Source organism: Delphinus delphis, chromosome 6, assembly GCF_949987515.2.
Source record: "Delphinus delphis chromosome 6, mDelDel1.2, whole genome shotgun sequence".
NCBI lineage: Eukaryota > Metazoa > Chordata > Mammalia > Artiodactyla > Delphinidae > Delphinus > Delphinus delphis.
Window position 1 is genome coordinate 33,836,690 of NC_082688.1, and position 19,128 is coordinate 33,855,817.

General features: G+C 45.1%; 1 pseudogene; it reads left to right on the forward strand.

The window, feature by feature from the left end:
* Window positions 1-9,363: 9,363 nt before the first annotated feature.
* LOC132426583 (nucleophosmin pseudogene) lies at window positions 9,364-10,500 on the forward strand (annotated as a pseudogene).
* Window positions 10,501-19,128: the final 8,628 nt, after the last annotated feature.

Here is a 19,128-nt window from a genome sequence, read left to right on the forward strand (position 1 = left end):
CTTCTAGCAAGAGGACTGTTCTGTTGTTTGGGGTTTTAATATACATTCTCAGGATTTTAAAACTAAAATCCTAAATATAATCCAGCTTAGTTCTCTGCCAGCTCACCAGTCTTTTCATTATACCCAGTGTTTGGCCCTCTCCCCCTGCTTAAACCCCTCGGTGATGACCCTTCATGCCTGCCCTGTGTAGCTCATTATTAAAGTGTTCTTCCTTTGTATGAGATCAGATCTGTTCTCTGATAACTCCACCCTCTGGCCAGGCCACATAGGGTAAAGCTGATCAGGCTTCCATGTTTTCTTCAGCTGTTTCTCATATAACGTGTTCTTGAGCCTCACCCCACCCTCAGTCCTTGAGTCCCCCATGTGAGCTTTTGTCTCTAGGCAAGTGTCATATTGTGAGGAAATTTGTATCTCTGGGTTACGAACTTCCATCCCTCAGCAAGATTAATCATTTGAAGTAAATCTACTATTCCTTTTCATCTTGGAAACTTTTTCAAAAGAAAGGGACACAAATGACATCCACCTTAGAGTTTAGCCTTTGCTTTTTGGTGCCTGTTTGGGGAGCCCTGATAGCTGATTATTTTCACTAGCTTGGAGATAAACTCCAGGAGTTCAAGCTGTTTAGGTAATTCTGGCTTTCGGCCCACCTGCCCCAGCTTTCCAGAACAGTCACTTCCACAAGAAACGCTGATACTTGTCAGTCACATATAGGAAGAGATTAGAAGGATGAGTGCCATTTATTACATTTTAAAATTGTATCCTGGCTTAAGGAGGGGGATGGATTATTCCAGCATGCGGAGGCTGTGCACAACCAGGTAGACTCATTAGCTAAACCCATGAGCTCTTGTTGGTAGTTTTCTTTTTGTGATACAGTCCCAAAGGAGGCAGATGAGGACTCAGTAATAATGAAATGTGTGTCAGTTACTGAACTTTTAGCACATCCTGGGCACTGGGCTACATGCTCTCCCTACATTGACCAGAGGTTAAGCGACGTGTTCAGGCTCACAGAGCTGGTCAGCCAAGCATCGAGGATTTCAGCCCACCCGCCTGGTCCCAGAGTTGGCTCCCTTCTTAGCTTGGCGCTCCTGCCTCCCCCAGTGCAGGTGCAGATGCTCAGCCAACCATGCTGCTTTATTTGAAGCAACTCCATATGCTTCATAAGCACAGGATGCTTCACTTAGAGTGATGCTGATGGAAATCTAATCACTAAACGAAGAACAGGGAGAGGAATAAGGGCAGAGATGTCCATTCCCACTAGATCTGCTTGGAACCTCCTGGGAAGCAGCATGGGAGGTGTAGAGAGCACTGAGGCTGGCCTCAGAAAGTTCAAGGACTCTTTCTGCTCTGCCCTGTGCTTGCTGTGTGCCCGTGGGCGAGTCACTGAGCCCATCTCCACCTCCGTGACCTTACAGAGTTGTTGTTACAAGGATAATGCCTGGGAAAGTATTTTCTAAACTCTTCCATGGTCTGTAACTTAGGTCATTTTTTTATTGTGCCTGTCGTCATCAACACCCTTTCTCTGTCACTCTGCTCTGGCTTACCTGGCTGGACAAGCAGACTCAGGAGAATCAAGGGGTCCCTAAAATCCAGTGTATGGAAGGTCTTGTTTTATTATCATTACAGAATTTTTTTTAAAAAAAGAACTTCTTTTAGCAAGTTATAGGACGTTTTACTAAGGGAGCTGTCACAAAGTGCCCCACCTTAAGGACCCAGTTGACATTTTGCCACCTGCCCCCCCCCACCGGCTTTCCCTCCTGAGGTTGCACATGTACCAGGAACCGCCTTCACTGCCCATGCACACAGTCCCCAGCTCAGTCCCTTTCTCACGCACGATCCTCTTCAGGACCCTTTCTCTCTCACCTTCTTTCCTGATTCCAGCCCAGATATTGCAGGGTAAGTCTGCATTTCTTTTATTTATTTAGCTTTTTTTTTTTACATTTCTTTTATAAGAAAATAGAATTAATCATGATGTGAAATTATTAAGGTAAGTTCTACCTCTGTGACAGAGAAGAGACAAGTTGTAAGGATTAAAAAAGCTCAATGAAATATAATAGGGATTTTTGGTCATTGCTAAAAATAAGGTTCCTCATCTGGGTAGCCACCAAACGACTCTCCAGCATCCTCTCTGATCTGCTCTCTGCCCCCTCTCTGCCTCTGTGGGTTCCAGGAAGTGGGACTCACAGAGGGCTCAAGGTTTAGGTCGGTGCATGTGACTGTGAGTGACAAGCACAAGAAAAGCCTTTCCAGTACCCACAGTGACGGCAGGGGGTGGGGGGCAAAAACTCAGCGGTACCCTCTCTGTTTTCTGATGGAGGGTGCTACTTGGCCTACGAACTCAAGCCACACAGACCAATCAACTTTGAGTCAATGTATGTTTATGTTGTGCTGACAAAAACGGTAGGGTTGGATGTAATGCAGGGTTTCCTACTTTTTCTACTTTGTAGATAACTTGAGAAGTCTATTCAGATTCTTCACTAATGCTTCATGCAGTTCAAGATGCGTAAAACTTTTTTATTCAGTGTTAACTAATTTTATTTTTAAAAATCACCACATGCTAAACACTGAAGAAGTCTAATAATTCTTCACAGTGGTATAGACGTTATAGTTTACAAAGCCATTTAAAATATGTTGACTCATTTGGTATCTTAGCAACATTTTGGGTGGATTTTGCTTCTGGGCACTAAGCTGGGAACCTAACCGCTATTTAGAACAGGGCTCAGCAGACTATAGTCTGAAGGCCAAGTTTGGCCCACAGCCTGTTTTTGTGTCACCTAGGAGCTAAGATTGGTCTTTATATTTTTAAAAGATTGTAAACAAAAGCAAACAGCCCCCAAAGCTGAACCAGTGACAGAATATGGCATGCAAAGCTGAAGATTTTACCATCTGGCCCTTTACAGAAGACGTTTATGGACCCTGATTTAGAACATTATTTCTCTGAAAAGGTGTTGTGAGTTCCAGAAAGCTTATTTATAAAATAGGTTTTTGGGTTATTGCATGCTTTTAAGTCATGGACTCTCTAAATCCTTTTGAAAGGATTTAGTCATGTAGCCATGTGAGAAAGCTCACCAATACAACATAAATAGTAAAGTATGTATTATAATGTTCTATTCATACATGTCAAATGAAGTTATACAAATCCATGTTTATACATATGTAGAAGACTTCTAGAAGGATAAATACAAGTATGCTAACGATGGTTGCTTGGGGGTGGGGGCATGTTCTCTGGGGGCTTATTGGGGAAGGGAACTTCTCACTTTATTCTCTTCAGTATGCTGTGGATTTTTTTTCTAATCATGAGCACATGTTATTTTTATAGGTGGAACATAAGGAGAGTTAAATGTCCTAACTTGAATAAGTTCGATTTATATAAATATGTAACTTTGTCCTCGCGCCCCCACCCCCCCCCCCCCAATCTGGTAAATATAGTTAGAGATATATTTTCCTGGAGCATCACATGTGGATCACAGAAACAGACATCACCCAGGTCACACATCAGCTGTGGAGCTGAGCCAGTTTGGAGCAGGTAAACTGGCTGGGCCTGGGCAGCTTGTCCCCAAGGATGCACTGACTTTTTCTCTTCTTCCCAGACAGGGTTTTGGATAAGGCATTGGGCCTCCAGGCAGAAGACAGGCGCCTGTGCGGGATGGTGTTGCTGGTAGAGGGCTGAGCTGCTGAGAGCACCTTAGCTCCGTACTTGCCAAACCTGTGCAGTTCGTCCAGGCTAGACAAAGGGATGGGTCTCTGCTTGCAGGATCATTTCACTCGTCAGCTCCTCCCACTGGGTCTCTGTCTGATTGCATTTAGTGAGCTCACAGGCCATTTGACTGCTGGGGATTGCTCTCCCTGGATCCCCAGGGCTGGCCCTTACCCACTGTCACAATGGGAGCTCTGAGCTCAGTCAGCAGGAAAGGAGAGGCTCAGAGCTGGGGATCGACTATTCCCACTGGGTCAGGGGACTGTGCTGAGATGGAGGTGGGGCAGACTAGGAAGAAGGGCAGGCTGGCACGGTCACAGGTGGCAGAGCTGAGCTTGCGTTGGCGGTGGAGTAGGGCTGTCAACAGATTGGAGGCTCAGGCTCTGCCTGGGTTGGGGAGGAGTCAAGGTCAGAGAACTGGCAGAGCCAAGGCAGGACCGAGTCCCAGAGGGGTTAGGCTGGTTATCCAGGGACCTCAGGGACTTCAAGTCAGGGACCCCCTCATATCGGAGCTGGAGATTTCTCTTCCTTAGTTCTTTGCCCAGTATCCTGTCTTTGCCAAGATAAAAGGTCACATTCAAAGATACCGTCAATCTAGGAGGACAACATGAGTAAGAAGAGCTTGCAAACAAGGCAAGGAGAAATCAAGTGACATAAAATGGATTGATTAGTGAAGCCATGCACAGAATATCCGCTGGGTCCTCAGGTGGGAGGAGCTTGGTCATCAGAGCTTGCCCTCTCTTCCTCTTGGGACTCCTTCTACCACACAAACAAGCCTGAGTTAGCCTGCTTGAGATCATGGCTGAGTCTCAGCTGATACTGAACCAGTCACCAGACATATAAGTGAAGCCATCCTGTATCATCCAGCTATATCTGAGTTGGCCTAGATGGCCAGCCAGCACAAAGAATCATGAGGGGAAAAAAATGTTTATTTTAAGCCACTAATTTTGGGATGATTTGCTATAAAACAAAAGCTAGCTTGTAACATTTAGCTACCACACTCTTGAGCAGTGGAAAGTGAGTTTATTTAACAGGAGGGGTTAACATGACAAAATCCTTAAATGATAAAGGGGTTTTTAGGGCAGGATGGATTTTTGTGATGAAAGTCATGAAAAAATAGTAATAAATAATAGCTAACATTTATTAAGCACTTCAGGTTAGGTACAGAGCTAAGAGTTTTAATTAACATGGATTATCTCATTATGAGGAAAGATACTGTTATTTCCATTATACAGTTGAGAAGCTGAGGATCAAGGACATTAAATTACTCTACAAGGTCTCATGGTTAGAAAGGGGGAAGACTTAGGATGTAAATCCTGAGTCTGTAAAACTGCAGAACCAACATTTTTTTTATATTGATTTTGAAACTTAAAAAAAAATTATTTATTGGTTGCACTGGGTCTTCGTTGCTGCTGGCGGGCTCCTTAGTTGCAGCTCGCGGGCTCCTTAGTTGCAGCTCTCAGGCTCCTTAGTTGCGGCTTGCAGGCTCCTTAGTTGTGGCATGCGAACTGTTAGTTACGGCATGCATGTGGGATCTAGTTCCCTGACGGAGATTGAACCCGGGCTCCCTGCATTGGGAGCACGGAGTCTTATCCACTGCGCCACCAGGGAAGTCCCAGAACCAACATTCTTTTTTTTTTTTTTTTGCGGTACATGGCCCTCTCACTGTTGTGGCCTCTCCCGTTGTGGAGCACAGGCTCCGGACGCGCAGGCTCAGTGGCCGTGGCTCACGGGCCCAGCCGCTCCGCGGCATGTGGGATCTTCCCAGACCGGGGCATGAACCTGTGTCCCCTGCATCGGCAGGCGGACTCTCAACCACTGCGCCACCAGGGAAGCCCCGAGAACCAACATTCTTAAACACTAATAACTCTAGGGTTTCCAGCCTAGGAGAATCTACAAATGGCTATTCCATAAATTCAAATGGAAGAGCCATGAAGTGGAATTAAAACTGAGTTGACCAGGGAACTGAGGGGGAACTGAGTTCCCCTCAAATCACATCTCTGATTTCTGGATAAACATGGAGTGAACCCATGCATTTGTTTCTGTTGCTTGCTAAAATCCCAATAAATTGCAGCAAAAAGAGCAAATTAAACCCAAAGCAGGAATCCATGAAACAGAAAATTTTAAATAAATCAATAAAACCAAAAGCTGGTTATTTCAGATTAACTTGATAAACTTCTGGCTCAGACTGATTAGAAAAAAAGAAAAAACCAATTAATAGTATCAGGGAAGAGAGGTGACACCTCTATTAATTATACTAATATTTAAAAGGAATATTATGAACAACTTTGTGTCAATAAATTTTAAAAACTTAGATGAAATGAATAAAAAATATGAATATACAAATTACCAGAAGTCACTAAAGAAGAAGTAAATAACTTGAAGAGCCTTTATTAAAGAAATTGGAATTGTAGTTAAAAACCTTCTCTCACAGAAAACTTCAGGTGCAGATGACTTCCCTGGTGAATTCTATCAAACAAGGAAGAAAAAATAATTCTAAATAAACTCTTAAAATATTGAAAAGGAGGGAATACTTTCCAGCTCATTTTATGATCGCAACATTACCATGATACCAAAACCAGACAAAAATATTACAAGAAAGAAAACTACAAACCAATATCTCTTATTTGCAAAAATTCTAAAGAAAATTTTAGGAAGTTTAATCCAACAACATATTAAAGGATAATATATCATGACCAAGTATGATTTATCCCAGGAATGTGGAGTTGGTTTCACATTAAATAAATCAACATAATTCATCATATTTACAAACTGAAAAAGAAAAACGCTATGTTCATTTCAATAGATGCTGAGAAAGCATTTGACCAAATATAATATCCATTCCTGGTAAAAAAAACAAACAAACAAACTCAAAACCAGGAATAGAAGGAAACTTCCTCAATCTGATAAAGGCCATCTACAAAACAACCAGCCAGCATCATATTTAGTGGTGAAAGACTGAATACTTTCCAACCTAAGATCAAGAACAAGACAAGGATGTCTACATGTACCATTTCTATTCAATATTGTACTGGAGGTACTAGCTAATGCAGTAAGGCAAGAAAAAGAAAGAAAAAACACATGGATTGGAAAGGGAGACATATAATTTTCCTTATTTACAGATGACATGTCTATGTAGAAAATCCTAAAGAGTCAACAGAAAAAGCCACTTGAACTAATAAGTTTAACAAAGTTATGGAATATAAGGTCAAAAAACAAAAATTAATTTTATCTCTATATATTAGCAATGAACAATTGGAAACTTAAAAATAGCATTCATGTAAAAATATGAAATAGGGATAAAATTTATCAAGATATGTTTATCAAGATAAATTTATCAAGATAAATTTATCAAGATATAGCTGTACAAGGAAGATTAAAGAACATTGCCAAGGGAAATTGAAGAAGGTCTAAGTACATGGAGAGATCTACAATGTTGTGAATTGAAGGGCATGGTGTTATTAAGATGTCAACTCTCCTCAAATTGATTTATAGATTTAAGGAAATGGAGTAGGCAGACTCTCTGAGGCAAGGAGCACTTCAGTGGGAAAATCCTGAGGCTGGCTCTGCATCTCTACCTCCAGTATGAGCCTCAGTCCATGAGCAAGCTGCTCTTTAAGGCTTGGCCTTTGCAGATCTTGGGCAACCAACACTCCTCAAGGGGGGAGGGAGATTCCTTGGTCACTGGACCCCTTGACCGCTCAGACAGCCATTTAGTTTCTGTACATCTTCCAGCTCACAGGCTCTCAGAACATCTTCCAGTTGTGGCTCAGGAGCTGCAGTCATCTTGAACTTCTTCCCTGGACTTTTTGGCCTTTGAAGGAATCCCTAAATTAATCTCCAACATCCTTTTCCTAAAATGGAAAGAAGATGCTTACCTCCAGACCCTCTCCTCCCTGTTCTCTGCCTCTGGGGTACTGCTTCTCTGTGACTAGAGTCTGTTGGGACATGACTCCACTCTCATCCCTTGGGTCATGTCCTGCCATTGTTTGACTTGGAGTGACTCTGGACTGCCTCTTTTGTCCCCCATACATTCCCACTCTGCCACAGTTTGTCCATGATGATGGTGGGAGGAGCTAAAAAGTTTGTTCTTCTCCTCCGACTGAAGGTCTTGTGTGAACAATAACCAACATCTCAGGGCTGTCTGGCCTTCCTTGTTTACAGCTGAGGAACCGGGAGAGGACTATCCAAGATGGAGACTGAACTTTTGTCGTCAGCTTCTCTCCTGACCTGCCTAAGGGTTTCTTTCAAAGAGCTAAGCAACCTCGGCTTAGCCATCCCTGAAACATGGGTGGCTGAGAGAGGAAGGTGGACTGAGGAAGGGGCCATGACTGAGTCTCTATCAGCTAAACGGTTTTATGGATTCAGGGAACTTGAGAGGTAAGCTCTACCTTTGCTGTACCCCAAACCATGTAATCTGGGCTTCTAGTGCTTGTCTAATGCCTAGATCAAGGAAGGAAAGCTTCCAAGAGGTATTCAGGCAGTGTTCCTGATTCACTGAAGGTGCTGAATTTCCAGTTTTCAAGTGGCCATAAGACTCCCCAGGAGGGGGCAGTGTATAGGTGGCAACAAGCCATGAACTACACACACCTACAGGGCTCCTGCTGGAGACATCTACCCAAGTTCTTGTCCAAATGAATCTTTAGGGTGTTTTCCAGTTGCCTCTGGTCTAGGTTTTCTGTTGAGCCCCCTGAGTGACATACCAGGTCACTTTCTGTCTCCTCAGAGTCAGACCTTAGACTCCTCCCAGGATAGCTTTCTAAATACCTGGGTTATTTGGGGGCTCTTCCTCAGGCTATGCACCAGACTCTTTGTGGGTCACCTTGCCTGTCCCTTCACATGGAAATTTCCTGATTGCCTCAATGTCATGTGGCCTAGATTCTTCCTTGCTGCTTTGGCCCCTACCACAGAGGGCTGTGAAGGTTCACGTTTGCCCTTTGGCCAAGAATTCCCTGCTAGTTTGCCCTGAGGCTGTATCTGTGCCAGGTGGGCCCAGTGTTGGATGAAGCTCTTTCACAGGTGGTGCTCCAGCTGCCGCCAGATCTCATTGATAATAGGAAATTCTCTAGCAAGGATGGAGCCTGGTACTTAGGACAGAGAGGCCATGTCGCACTGAGGAACGTTGGGAGCTAGAGGATGAAAGGTTTCCTGAGCTCTTTGGACCGGAAAGAGTTCCAGCTGCTTCTAGAATAAGTGCCAGTCTCGGGGTTGAATTTCTTTTGGGATGAGAGACTGCACTTCATCCTGGGGTTCAGAGAAGGACACTCCACAGGCCCTATCTGGGGTGACAGAATGGGAGAGAGGTTGAAGGTGGGCCTGAGTTAGGGGCTGGGATTGGGGCAGGGTTCAAGATCAGAGGGGGCTGGGGCTGGGGCTGGGGCTGCAATGGGGATATTTTAGCCTGAATATGGAATGGGCCCATTAGGGAATCCACTGAATAAGGCAAAGGGAGACACTAGTGGGGGTCAGCCACCCAAGACCAGGACAGTAGCCCCAGGGACTCACTATGCAGAGAGGGAACACCCTGGAAGAGCTGGCTCCACTTCTGCAAAGAGTCCCTTCAAGTTTTGGGGTTTGGGAACTGCCGAGGACTGCAGCTGCTTTGGTTTGTCTATGGTGCTCCACAAGGCTTGGGAGCCTGCGGTGTCCTGTGTGTCTGCAAGAGACTAAAGTAGCCCCAGCCCTGGTATGATTCCATCCTTCGCGGCTATTCTCCGGAACAGTAGTCGTTTACCTCCGTCCGCTTTCTCTCCCACCTAAGTGCATGCCAACAACCGATGGAAGATTTGATGGACATGGACATGAGTCCCCTGAGGTCCCAGAACTATCTTTTCGGTTGTGAACTAAAGGCCGACAAAGATTATCACTTTAAGGTCGATAATGATGAAAATGAGCACCAGTTATCTTTTAGAACCCTCAGTTTAGGGGCTGGTGCAAAGGATGAATTGCACATTGTTGGAGCAGAGGCGATGAATTATGAAGGCAGTCCAATTCAGGTAACACTGGCAACTTCAAAGATGTCTGTACAGCCAATGGTTTCCCTTGGGGGCTTTGAAATAACACCAGCTGTGGTCTGATGGTTGAAGTGTGGTTCAGGGCCTGTGCATTATTAGTGGACAGCATTTAGTAGCTGTGGAGGAAGATGCAGAGTGAGAAGATGAAGAGGAGGAGGATGTGACACTCCTAAGTATACCTGGAAAGTGTTCTGCCCCTGGAAGTGGTAGCAAGTTTCCACGGAAAAAAGTAAAACTTGCTGCTGATGAAGGTGACGATGATGATGCAGATGACGATGATGATGACTTTGATGATGAGGAAGCTGAAGAAAAAACTCCAGTAATCTGTACAAGATACTCCAGCCAAAAGTGCACAAAAATCAAACCAGAATGGAAAAGACTCAAAACCATCAACACCAAGATCAAAAGGTCAAGAATCCTTCAAAAAACAGGAAAAGACTGCTAAAACACAGAAAGGACCTAGCTCTGTAGAAGACATTAAAGTAAAAATGCAAGTATAGAAAAAGGTGGTTCCCTTCCCAGAGTGGAAGCCAAGTTCATCAGTTAAGTGAAGAATTGTTTCCGGAAGGCTATTCAAGATCTCTGGCAGTGGAGGAAGTCTCTTTAAGAAAATAGTTTAGGGACTTCCCTAGTGGTACAGTGGTTAAGAATCCGCCTGCCAATGCAGGGAACACGGGTTCAAGCCCTGGTCCGTGAAGATCCTACATGCCGCGGAGCAACTAAGCCCATGCGCCACAACTATTGAGCTCGTGCTCTAGAGCCCACGAGCCACAACTACTGAGCCTGCGTGCCTCGACTACTGAAGCCCACGCACCTAGAGCCCATACTCTGCAACAAGAGAAGCCACCACCATGAGAAACCCATGCTCCACAATGAAGAGTAGCCCACGCTCACGACAACTAGAGAAAGCCCGCACACAGCAACAAAGACCCAACGCAGCCAAAAATAGATGATAATAGATAGATAGATAGATAGATAGATAGATAGATAGATAGATAGAAAGAAAATAGTTGATATCTGGCTGTCCTTTTTATAATGAAGAGTGAGAACTTTCCCTACCATGTCTGATAAATATTGTCCAGGTTCCATTGCCAAGAATGTGTTGTCCAAAATGCATGTTTAGTTTTTAAAGATGGAACTCCACCCTTTGCTTGGTTTTAAGTATGTCTAGAATGTTATGATAGGACATAGTAGTAGTGGTGGTCAGACAAATGAAAATGGTGGGGAGATTAAAATATACATGTGAAATAAACTCAGTATTTTAATAAAGTAAAAAAAAAGTTCTAGAAGATTTCATTGGTAGTCTGCCTCAGTTGCTTAGGAAGTGTCCCTCCTCCTTTTCTCTCTGCTCCATAATTTGGAAATGCACTCTTTTTGTGACTTGTATCTCCTGGAGCTCCTGCAGATCAGGGCTGAGGAAGAGAAGCTACCTCCTCAGTGCACCTGCTTGCCAAGTCCCCCAGAGACAGGACTCTGAGGGAGGGGAGCGCTCAGGCGGAGGAGCTGTGGAAGGCAAAAGGACACAGAGGAAGCAGCAGCTTCCCAACCTCCCCAGACATCAGAAGATCAGCTTCTACAGTCACTCTATCATGATCCTCCCAGCAGGGATCTTGCCGCAAACTGTTATCATCAAGAAGCTTGTCCAGATGGCTGCAAAAGACAGGGTGTATGCTGCAGCTGGGAGCAGAATGAGGATAGGAGGGCCCAGCAGGCCTGGCAGGAGTCACGTTCCCTACATCACTGACTTCAAGATGCTTCTTTTTTTCTTCAAGGAGGGTGCTTCTTTCAACTTCCCTTCCCTATAGGATTACCCTCTCATGTCAGCCTCGGTTGCACTGGGGCCCTGCAGTCACAGAAGCCATATCCTAGGAAGAGGGGGAAGGAAAGAAGGAGAAGAGCTTCATCAATACCCGTTTTTCCAACCAGTCAACAGGTCCCATGTCACATGTTCTCCTTTCTGGCAAACTCTCTAAGCTGGGAAAGAAGGAGACTTGGTCACATGCGGTGAAGGTAGGAGCAAAGGATCTTATAGGAGGCTGAGCAAAACTGTCCTCTGGGGGAGGCTTTTGGGAGACTAGACTTCAAGAGCCCCAAGCATTATTGTACAAGGTCAAACAGTCAGTGACAACAATAGACAGGCTCAGGGATGGAATAGCATTTTATACTTTATCCCATCTGATCCTCATAACCACAGTGTGAGGGATGAAGGTCAAATGTATCTCAAGGAGGAATCTGAACCTTAGGAAAATTAAACAATTTGTCCCAAAACAGGACCCAAAAGGTCTGCCTCCAGATATCCATTCCACCGTGTCTCACACTGCCACCTAGTGGTCAAGACCCACAGGCCCGCTCCACCATTCTTCCATTCCCAGGGATGGACCTAGCAGGGAACTGGAGAAGTGTTCTTGGTTCTGACTCCTTCCTATGACTCTCCCTGCTGAGAGCTTTGTTTTCTAAGAGTGATGAGCTCTAGCAGCTGACATCCTTAGAGACTGTGGATGTGGACCTGGGTCTTACGGAAAGGAGAGATTAAGGTTAACCCTTGAGAGCTCTGGACTGAATAGGCAGAACCTTACCCACAAAATGCTCCCTCTTTGCTCCTCTTCTTCCCTGCACTGATGCTGCAAAACGAAAAAGGAATGAGGGGCTTGGCCTCAATCCTTATTCTCCTCTCTTTAGGCAGATCATAATTCACGACTAAATCTTTCTACTTTGCATTAACAGAGTTCTAATTTACTTCTCTTTTATTCATTTATAAAGTGGATAAAAATATTATTTTCTTGAAAACCTTGCAGAAAGGTCTTCTGTGTGGGATCCACAGTTGATTTTCTTCAGTTAGTAGACTGACCTCTCCTGAGGAAGGGGACAAAATCTCAGATAGGATTTGCTCCAGAAGGTGAGGTTCTGCTCCCTGAGGACAGCACTGGGGCTCCAGCATCTGATTAGAAGCTTTCAGAAGCTCAGTATTGCTATTCAGATCAGCCCTAACACAGAGGAAAGGCTTGGCTAAGACACCTGGATGGGGGGTGGGGCTGGGGAATGACTGATGAACCAGTGTTGAGGACTCCGTTCCGTCAGTTTTTCTGAACTCTCTTAATAATCCAATCCATGGCTCCTGAATTGCGTGATTGGGTTTCTTTTTTCCCAGACCTCGCTACAACACCAAACAGATGGTCTGTGGGTATTGGATAAAGTCCCTAGACGCTATACTCTAGCCCCCCCTGCCCACAAAGATGATATTCTCTTCTTTCCTCAGAGTTCCCATCTCAGTTGTCTCTCTGGGCCAACATAACTTAATTTAGAAAACTGGGAAGAGGGGCAGGAAAAAAATAAAACTCAGTTACTGCTGGGGGCTCATCTTCAGTTTCTCTAGGGAGGTGGTTGGGGGGCTGGGGGGACAAAGAGTGTAGGTGAACTATAGCCTCTCAGCCCAGCAGGTCCCTCAACGCTTTCTAAATCCCTCTACCCTTCTCTGGGCCTTTTTTATTCTCTACTCCATCTTTTCATCATATCACATATATATCTTATGCTATTTCCTGTTTCTTCCGCCTAAAACCTAGATATTAACTGGGTCCTTCTTTACCCCTGGGAGATCTCAACTTGAATCTCACCAGTTCCACAGCTTTTGAAACTCTGAAGTTCTCCTATAATTTTTTGTTCATTTCCAGGGATTTACGCTGAAGTCTTTAGCTCCAGCTTCTCCGCATAATCTGTTTTTGCCTTGCATCAACACAGACATACAACTCATCCCTGTCCCCTTCAACATTTCCCGAAAAATCCATTTTCATATAAAAGAATTAGTGAGCAATGCAGCCTTTTTAAAAGATAGTGTGGGAGTGACCCGAGGGAGAGAGGCCCATGGCATACACCATGGTAAACAACTTAAAAATCCTCTCTGATTAATTCCTTTTCTCTCGAAGTCCCTTTTGTGTTGCTCTGCCCCTGAGGGCTCTCAACTCACCCTAATTCACCCCTACAGTGTCCCACCCTGCTGGTCCTGGTTCCTCTCTCCTCTCTCCCAGGCGCCTCCCCTTTCCCCAGCATTATAATGCTTCTCCTTTATTACACAGAGCAATTCCCCTCTCCTAAAGCCCTGCCCCAACCTGCACATTCAAACCCATCCTGGTTTGAAGAGTAGGAGAGGCCTTCTCTTTAAGCTGCTCCAGCTTTTAAAGAGAGCAGTTGGAGTTGTATATGAAAATATACTTTATTAATTTTGAATCATGCCTATGGTTACTTCTTCTGTGAAGGATTTCTTGATTTTTCTATCTACTTTTTATATTTCTACCAAACTCTCTATTGAAATCTCAGTATTTTTTTTTTCATTTGAGATCAGGCATTTCACGTAACTTCTCAAATTTTCTATTTTTTTACAGCTTTACTGAGGTACAGTTGTTTAAAATGTACAATTTGATGAGTTTTAACATATAAATATACCAGTGAAACCACCACAACAATCAAGAAGTTGAGAAGATCAACCAATTTTCTATAAAACAAGTAAGTTCCAGTCAAGAAGTCCAACTGATAAGCCATAGTATATATTCCCATACTGGTGGATTCATATGAGATTGAGCAGGTGTGACCCTGCAGAGGCCAGAGGTGCAGAGATGGGAAGCACAAAGTTACACAGTGGACATTGGGACTGACGGTTAGTGGGGCCACTGCTGCTTCCACCCCTTGGTTCCCAGGCCATCTATCCTTCCTGCTGGGGCACATGCACCTATAGGGGGTCTCTGATTTAACAAATGCACTGCATCCTGAAGAATGGCACTCTATTCTTACAGAGTGCCTAGTACGTTGGTTGTGCCTTTAGAAGGGCATTTCAGCATTCTGTGAGGCTGGCCGCCTCCAGGTGCATTATGTGATATCAAGCTGTGCATCCCACGACCATGGGCTATTCCCATACCTTGTTTACTGGTCATATGCTGTGCTTGGTGGGATTCCATGCCTATGGATTGGGCAAGTGTCATGACCATAGGGGGTCAAAAGTAATAGGATGAAGATAATGGGAATCGTCTTGAGAAAATAGAGGGTGTCAGTGTACAATAATAGGCAAGATGAGTGGTAAAGCAAAGGGAAAGAAAAAGGATTCTGTAGAACCAGAAAGCTAATCTTGTTCTGTCATCTTGGATAGACGCTAACTGCTTCCGAAGTCTGCAAATTTTGGAAAATTCCTAAGAATCCTCAGTCTGAGGTCTAATGGAATGGATGGCTTGTAGTCCAGAGAACGTGATGTATGTCTTTTCAGTTGGCAAACACGTATCCAAGGGTTAACACTTTGGAGTTTCATGCTGTGTCAGTTGTTAATAGTGGCTGATGAGACCCTTTCTGTTGAGGCTCAAGGGCAGTTTTCCTCTGTGATGCCTTTCCCAGATATCAAACCTCCATATTTCAGATCATGCAGAGGCTACGTAGGTGGGTGTTTTGGAAATTGCTAAAAACAAAGCCAAAAAAAAAAAGTTTCAGCTACTACCTTTCCTTCTTGTATGCCTGTTTCTTTCACAAATCTCCCCAAGGCGGCAAGTGGGGGCGAGCCATTTCTTAATTATATCTGTCTTCCTTCTTCTCCAGAGATCCACAAAGGGCGGGTGCAGGTAAATATTTAGAAAAAGACGTTGAACCTCATGGCATCGTGCCCACCTTACTAGCAGTGGGCTCGCTCTCAGCCAGCCGCTGCTCGTTCTTTCCGCGTGTCCAGCCTGGTGGATCTGTGCCGTGGCATGCACTGCCTCAGTCCTGAGAGCCTGGCCACATTCCAGGGCAGGACTCACTGCTTGATGAAGCCAGAGGAATGCCTGCAGCAGATGAGCACGTCCCCAGCCAGGGTGCGAACGGTAGTGAAATCACTGCCGCTTCCTGTGAGGGGTCAAGTGCCATGACCCCAACAGGAAGATGCTCGTGGCTACGTTAGTAGAATCAGAGTTTCCAGAATGCAGAGGCCTAGCATCTTACTCTATCCAGGGTCATCACCATTGGAGGGTCGATTTTTTCTCTTCCTTTGACTTCTAACATCGTGAGACTGCATTTGTAAGGAAAGGTTTTCTTCTAGCCTCACTCACTCAACAGTGGAATGGACTGCCATGGGGAGTTTGAATTCCCTGCCTGGGGTGCTGGATACAATCTTTGCAGAGATGTGTGGAGGTGGGGAAGAGGACTCCCAGCCCCCAAGATGCTATGAGTCTCTGGTGCCCATTGTCCCTAGGGTGCTGCCAGAGGTACGCAGTCTGATGCAGATTTTGCAATGCAGCTTTGAGGTTAGTGATGCAAGTTCATTGAGTAGAAAACGTGGCTGGTGAGATGGACCCCAGGCTGCTGCTTGGGCTCTAAGGGCCTGACTCACGCCTCACAGCCCCTGTGAGTGTTTCAGACCGAAGCAATGTTGTCTCTCGTTCCTCTTCCTCTGCTCATCCCGTCAAGGTGGGTGGCTGGTCTTCAGCCCTCCTCTCCTTGATTCCACACAACGCCCCTGGGAAACCTCAGCCACACCTGGCTTCAACCCCTGCCTCTGTGATGATAAATCCTAATGCTGTGTCTCCAGCCTTGACCTCATCCCTTAGCGAACAGACCCACGTAACCAGCAATTTATTGGACATCTTCATATTGTCTGTCGTACATCTCAAACTCGATGTGTCCCAAACTAAGATGTTTTCTCCTGCCTTCAAACCTGACAACCCTCACCGAGCCAGCCACCCCATACAGGAACCTTCCTCCACCTCCCTCTCAAGTCCACTTCTCCCTTGTGTCCACAGCCTATGTGTTCCACCCTACAGTGCCTCTTTTTATCAGCCTTTTTTATTCCAGTTCTGTTGCCACTGATTTCATTATCTCTTTCCTGGGCTTTACTGCATGGCCTCGTGGCTGGTCCCTTTGTCCCAGCTCCCTCTTTTCTAAGCACCACACTGTATGTTAGGTGGGTCTGTAAATGGACAAAACAACTTTAGAAAACTAGCACTGTCTATTCAAGTAGATATATGCATACCCTATGACCCAACAATTCCACTCCTAGATGGGTACACAGCAGATGGATAAAAGCACCCATAAAAGCACCAGAAGTCATGTGCAAGAAGGTTTATAGCCCCAAACTGGAAACTAAATGTTGCCCATTAATTGTGATACCTTCATACAATGGGATATTAACATAAAGATAACTAACAAACTACTTTTATGTATAGCAACATGGATGAGTCTTGAAAACATTGCTTTGAGTGAAAGAAGCCAAATGCAAGAAAATAGGGGAAAATAATTTATGGTGTTAAAATCAGGATAGTTCTTTCTCTTGTGATTGGGTAGTTCCTGAAAGGGGGCCAAAAGGGATTTCTGGAGTTTTTAGTAATGATTTCTTTCTTTAGCTGGGTGCTGTTTACATAGGTGTGGTCAGTTAGTGAAAATGTTTGCACTTTTCTATATGTATGCTATCCCTCAATAAAAAGTTTACTAACACCCTCCCACCCACCTACACACCAAAACAAAATTCCTTCCGTGTTCCTCATAACCAGCAGAAACATTTCCAAACCCTGGCAGTACATTCAGTGTTCTCTGTGGTATGACCCAGGGCATCTCCTTCCCGTCTATGGCATGTGTGCCGTCTACACTAGGCCACGCCCCGTTTTCCTTGCACATCTCCGTGCCCTTGCTTTTGTAGTTCCTTCAGCCTGGAATTCCTCTCTCTATCTGTCCCTGTGCTGCAAGTGCCATCTCTGCGAGGCCTCCCTTGATTTCTCAGGCCAAACATCTCTCCTGGGCTTGCATTCCCATGGCATGCTGCTTTTCCCTCTCTCAGGGCCCTTAGCTCTCTCTGCTTACATGTGTTTCCTTGACTGGTGGTAAACCTCCGAGGTAGTAGGAACAGTGTCTCCTTCACCTTTGTAAAATTTCCTGGAGTCAGTGCTGTGCTTGCTACAGTGCTTGAGCTGTCGAATATTGAATGCGTGCTCTGAGTTAAGCCTCAGAGCCTCAGTCTGCGTGCTCTGAGTTAAGCCTCGCTGCCAGATAGCCAAGACATCCAGCTTGCCTGCAAAAATATTTTGCCAAGAGCCAAGTCCCTTTGCAAGTAAGCACATCCTGCCGTCCTTTATTGGCTGCTGACAGCCGAGCAGATGTAAATGTGTTATGCAGCGTTGTGGGCGTGTCCAATTAGACTCGGTGAGACTGAGCAGCCCCACTAACATGAATGAGCCATGCAAATATGTGGTTAATGACCATGTCGCTCCGTGTCAATTCTTAATCCCAGATAATTAGTAGATAGATAATTGGTGGAAGAATGGGAGGTGCTGATGGATGTCCCATCACTTGGGTGAAGCTAATGATCCTCTATGGATTAAGACCCACCCTCTGTAAGTGTTGCTGGCTCCTATTTGAAATGCTCCTTTTGAAAGGGCCCAAGACGAGGTGTCAGGAACTCCAGAGTGGGGCATTAGCATCAGTACTAATTACCTGGGTTGCTTCCATGGAAGGTGGGTGGATGGGCCCCACGGCCACCAGCCTAGTGCAGGCAGCTCAGAGTCCTGTACTGCCCCTGACCTGTTGGGTAATCTTCAGTAGGTCCTTTCTCCTTTCTTGGTTCTGCCGTTTGTCTAATGGCAAAGGGTGGAAGGAATGGGGTGGACATGCGGACTCGAGAACCCATTGTAGACGAGAGTCTCCCTACTCTGCTCCTTCTTGGCTATGTCAGAGGCATGGTTAGTTGGTCTGGATGTCAGGGTGCTGCGAAGGGGACGTTCTGGGGGTGAAAGCAGACATCTAAGATGTGCTGACAGTATCTTACTGTGTGCATGGTGACCCTGGAGTTGCATATCCTGACAGCCCTGGGTTCAACAACTTTTACGTGTGACATTTAACAAACCGTTAATGCTCAAGAGAATGGAACTTAAAGGAAGCTCTGCCATGGAACTGGGCGTAGAGGAAGGAGCACTCGACTAGAAGTCAGGAGGCTAGTTTTGAGGCTGTTACCGAAGGTGGTTAGATCACAATCTCTCTGAGCTTCAGTTAGTAACAAATTTATATAGATGTGGATCTAAGACTTCTGAATCCAAGTCCAGTCATCTTTAAAAACTGTTTTTGGTGAAATATATCATCCGTATAAAAGAAGGAATTGATGCACTACACATCATCATCATCATCAAATGAGCATCCTTGAAGCCACCACCCAGCCTAAGAGATCAGAATATTGCCATAGACCCCTTAGGTTCCTCTCCCCTTTTGCTTCCTAATTCCTCCCCGCCCAGGATAATCACTAACATAATTTTGTGCTAATCATCCCCATGTGTTTCTTTAGTTACAACGTGATGGTATAGAGGACTGACATTCAGCCCTTTGCTCTGGTACAGTATTTCCCATTGTTTACAGCTGGTGTCTGTTTTGGTTGGCTGGGCACCCACTCTGATCGGTTGGTGCCTGGCGGAATAGTCAGCAAATATTTCT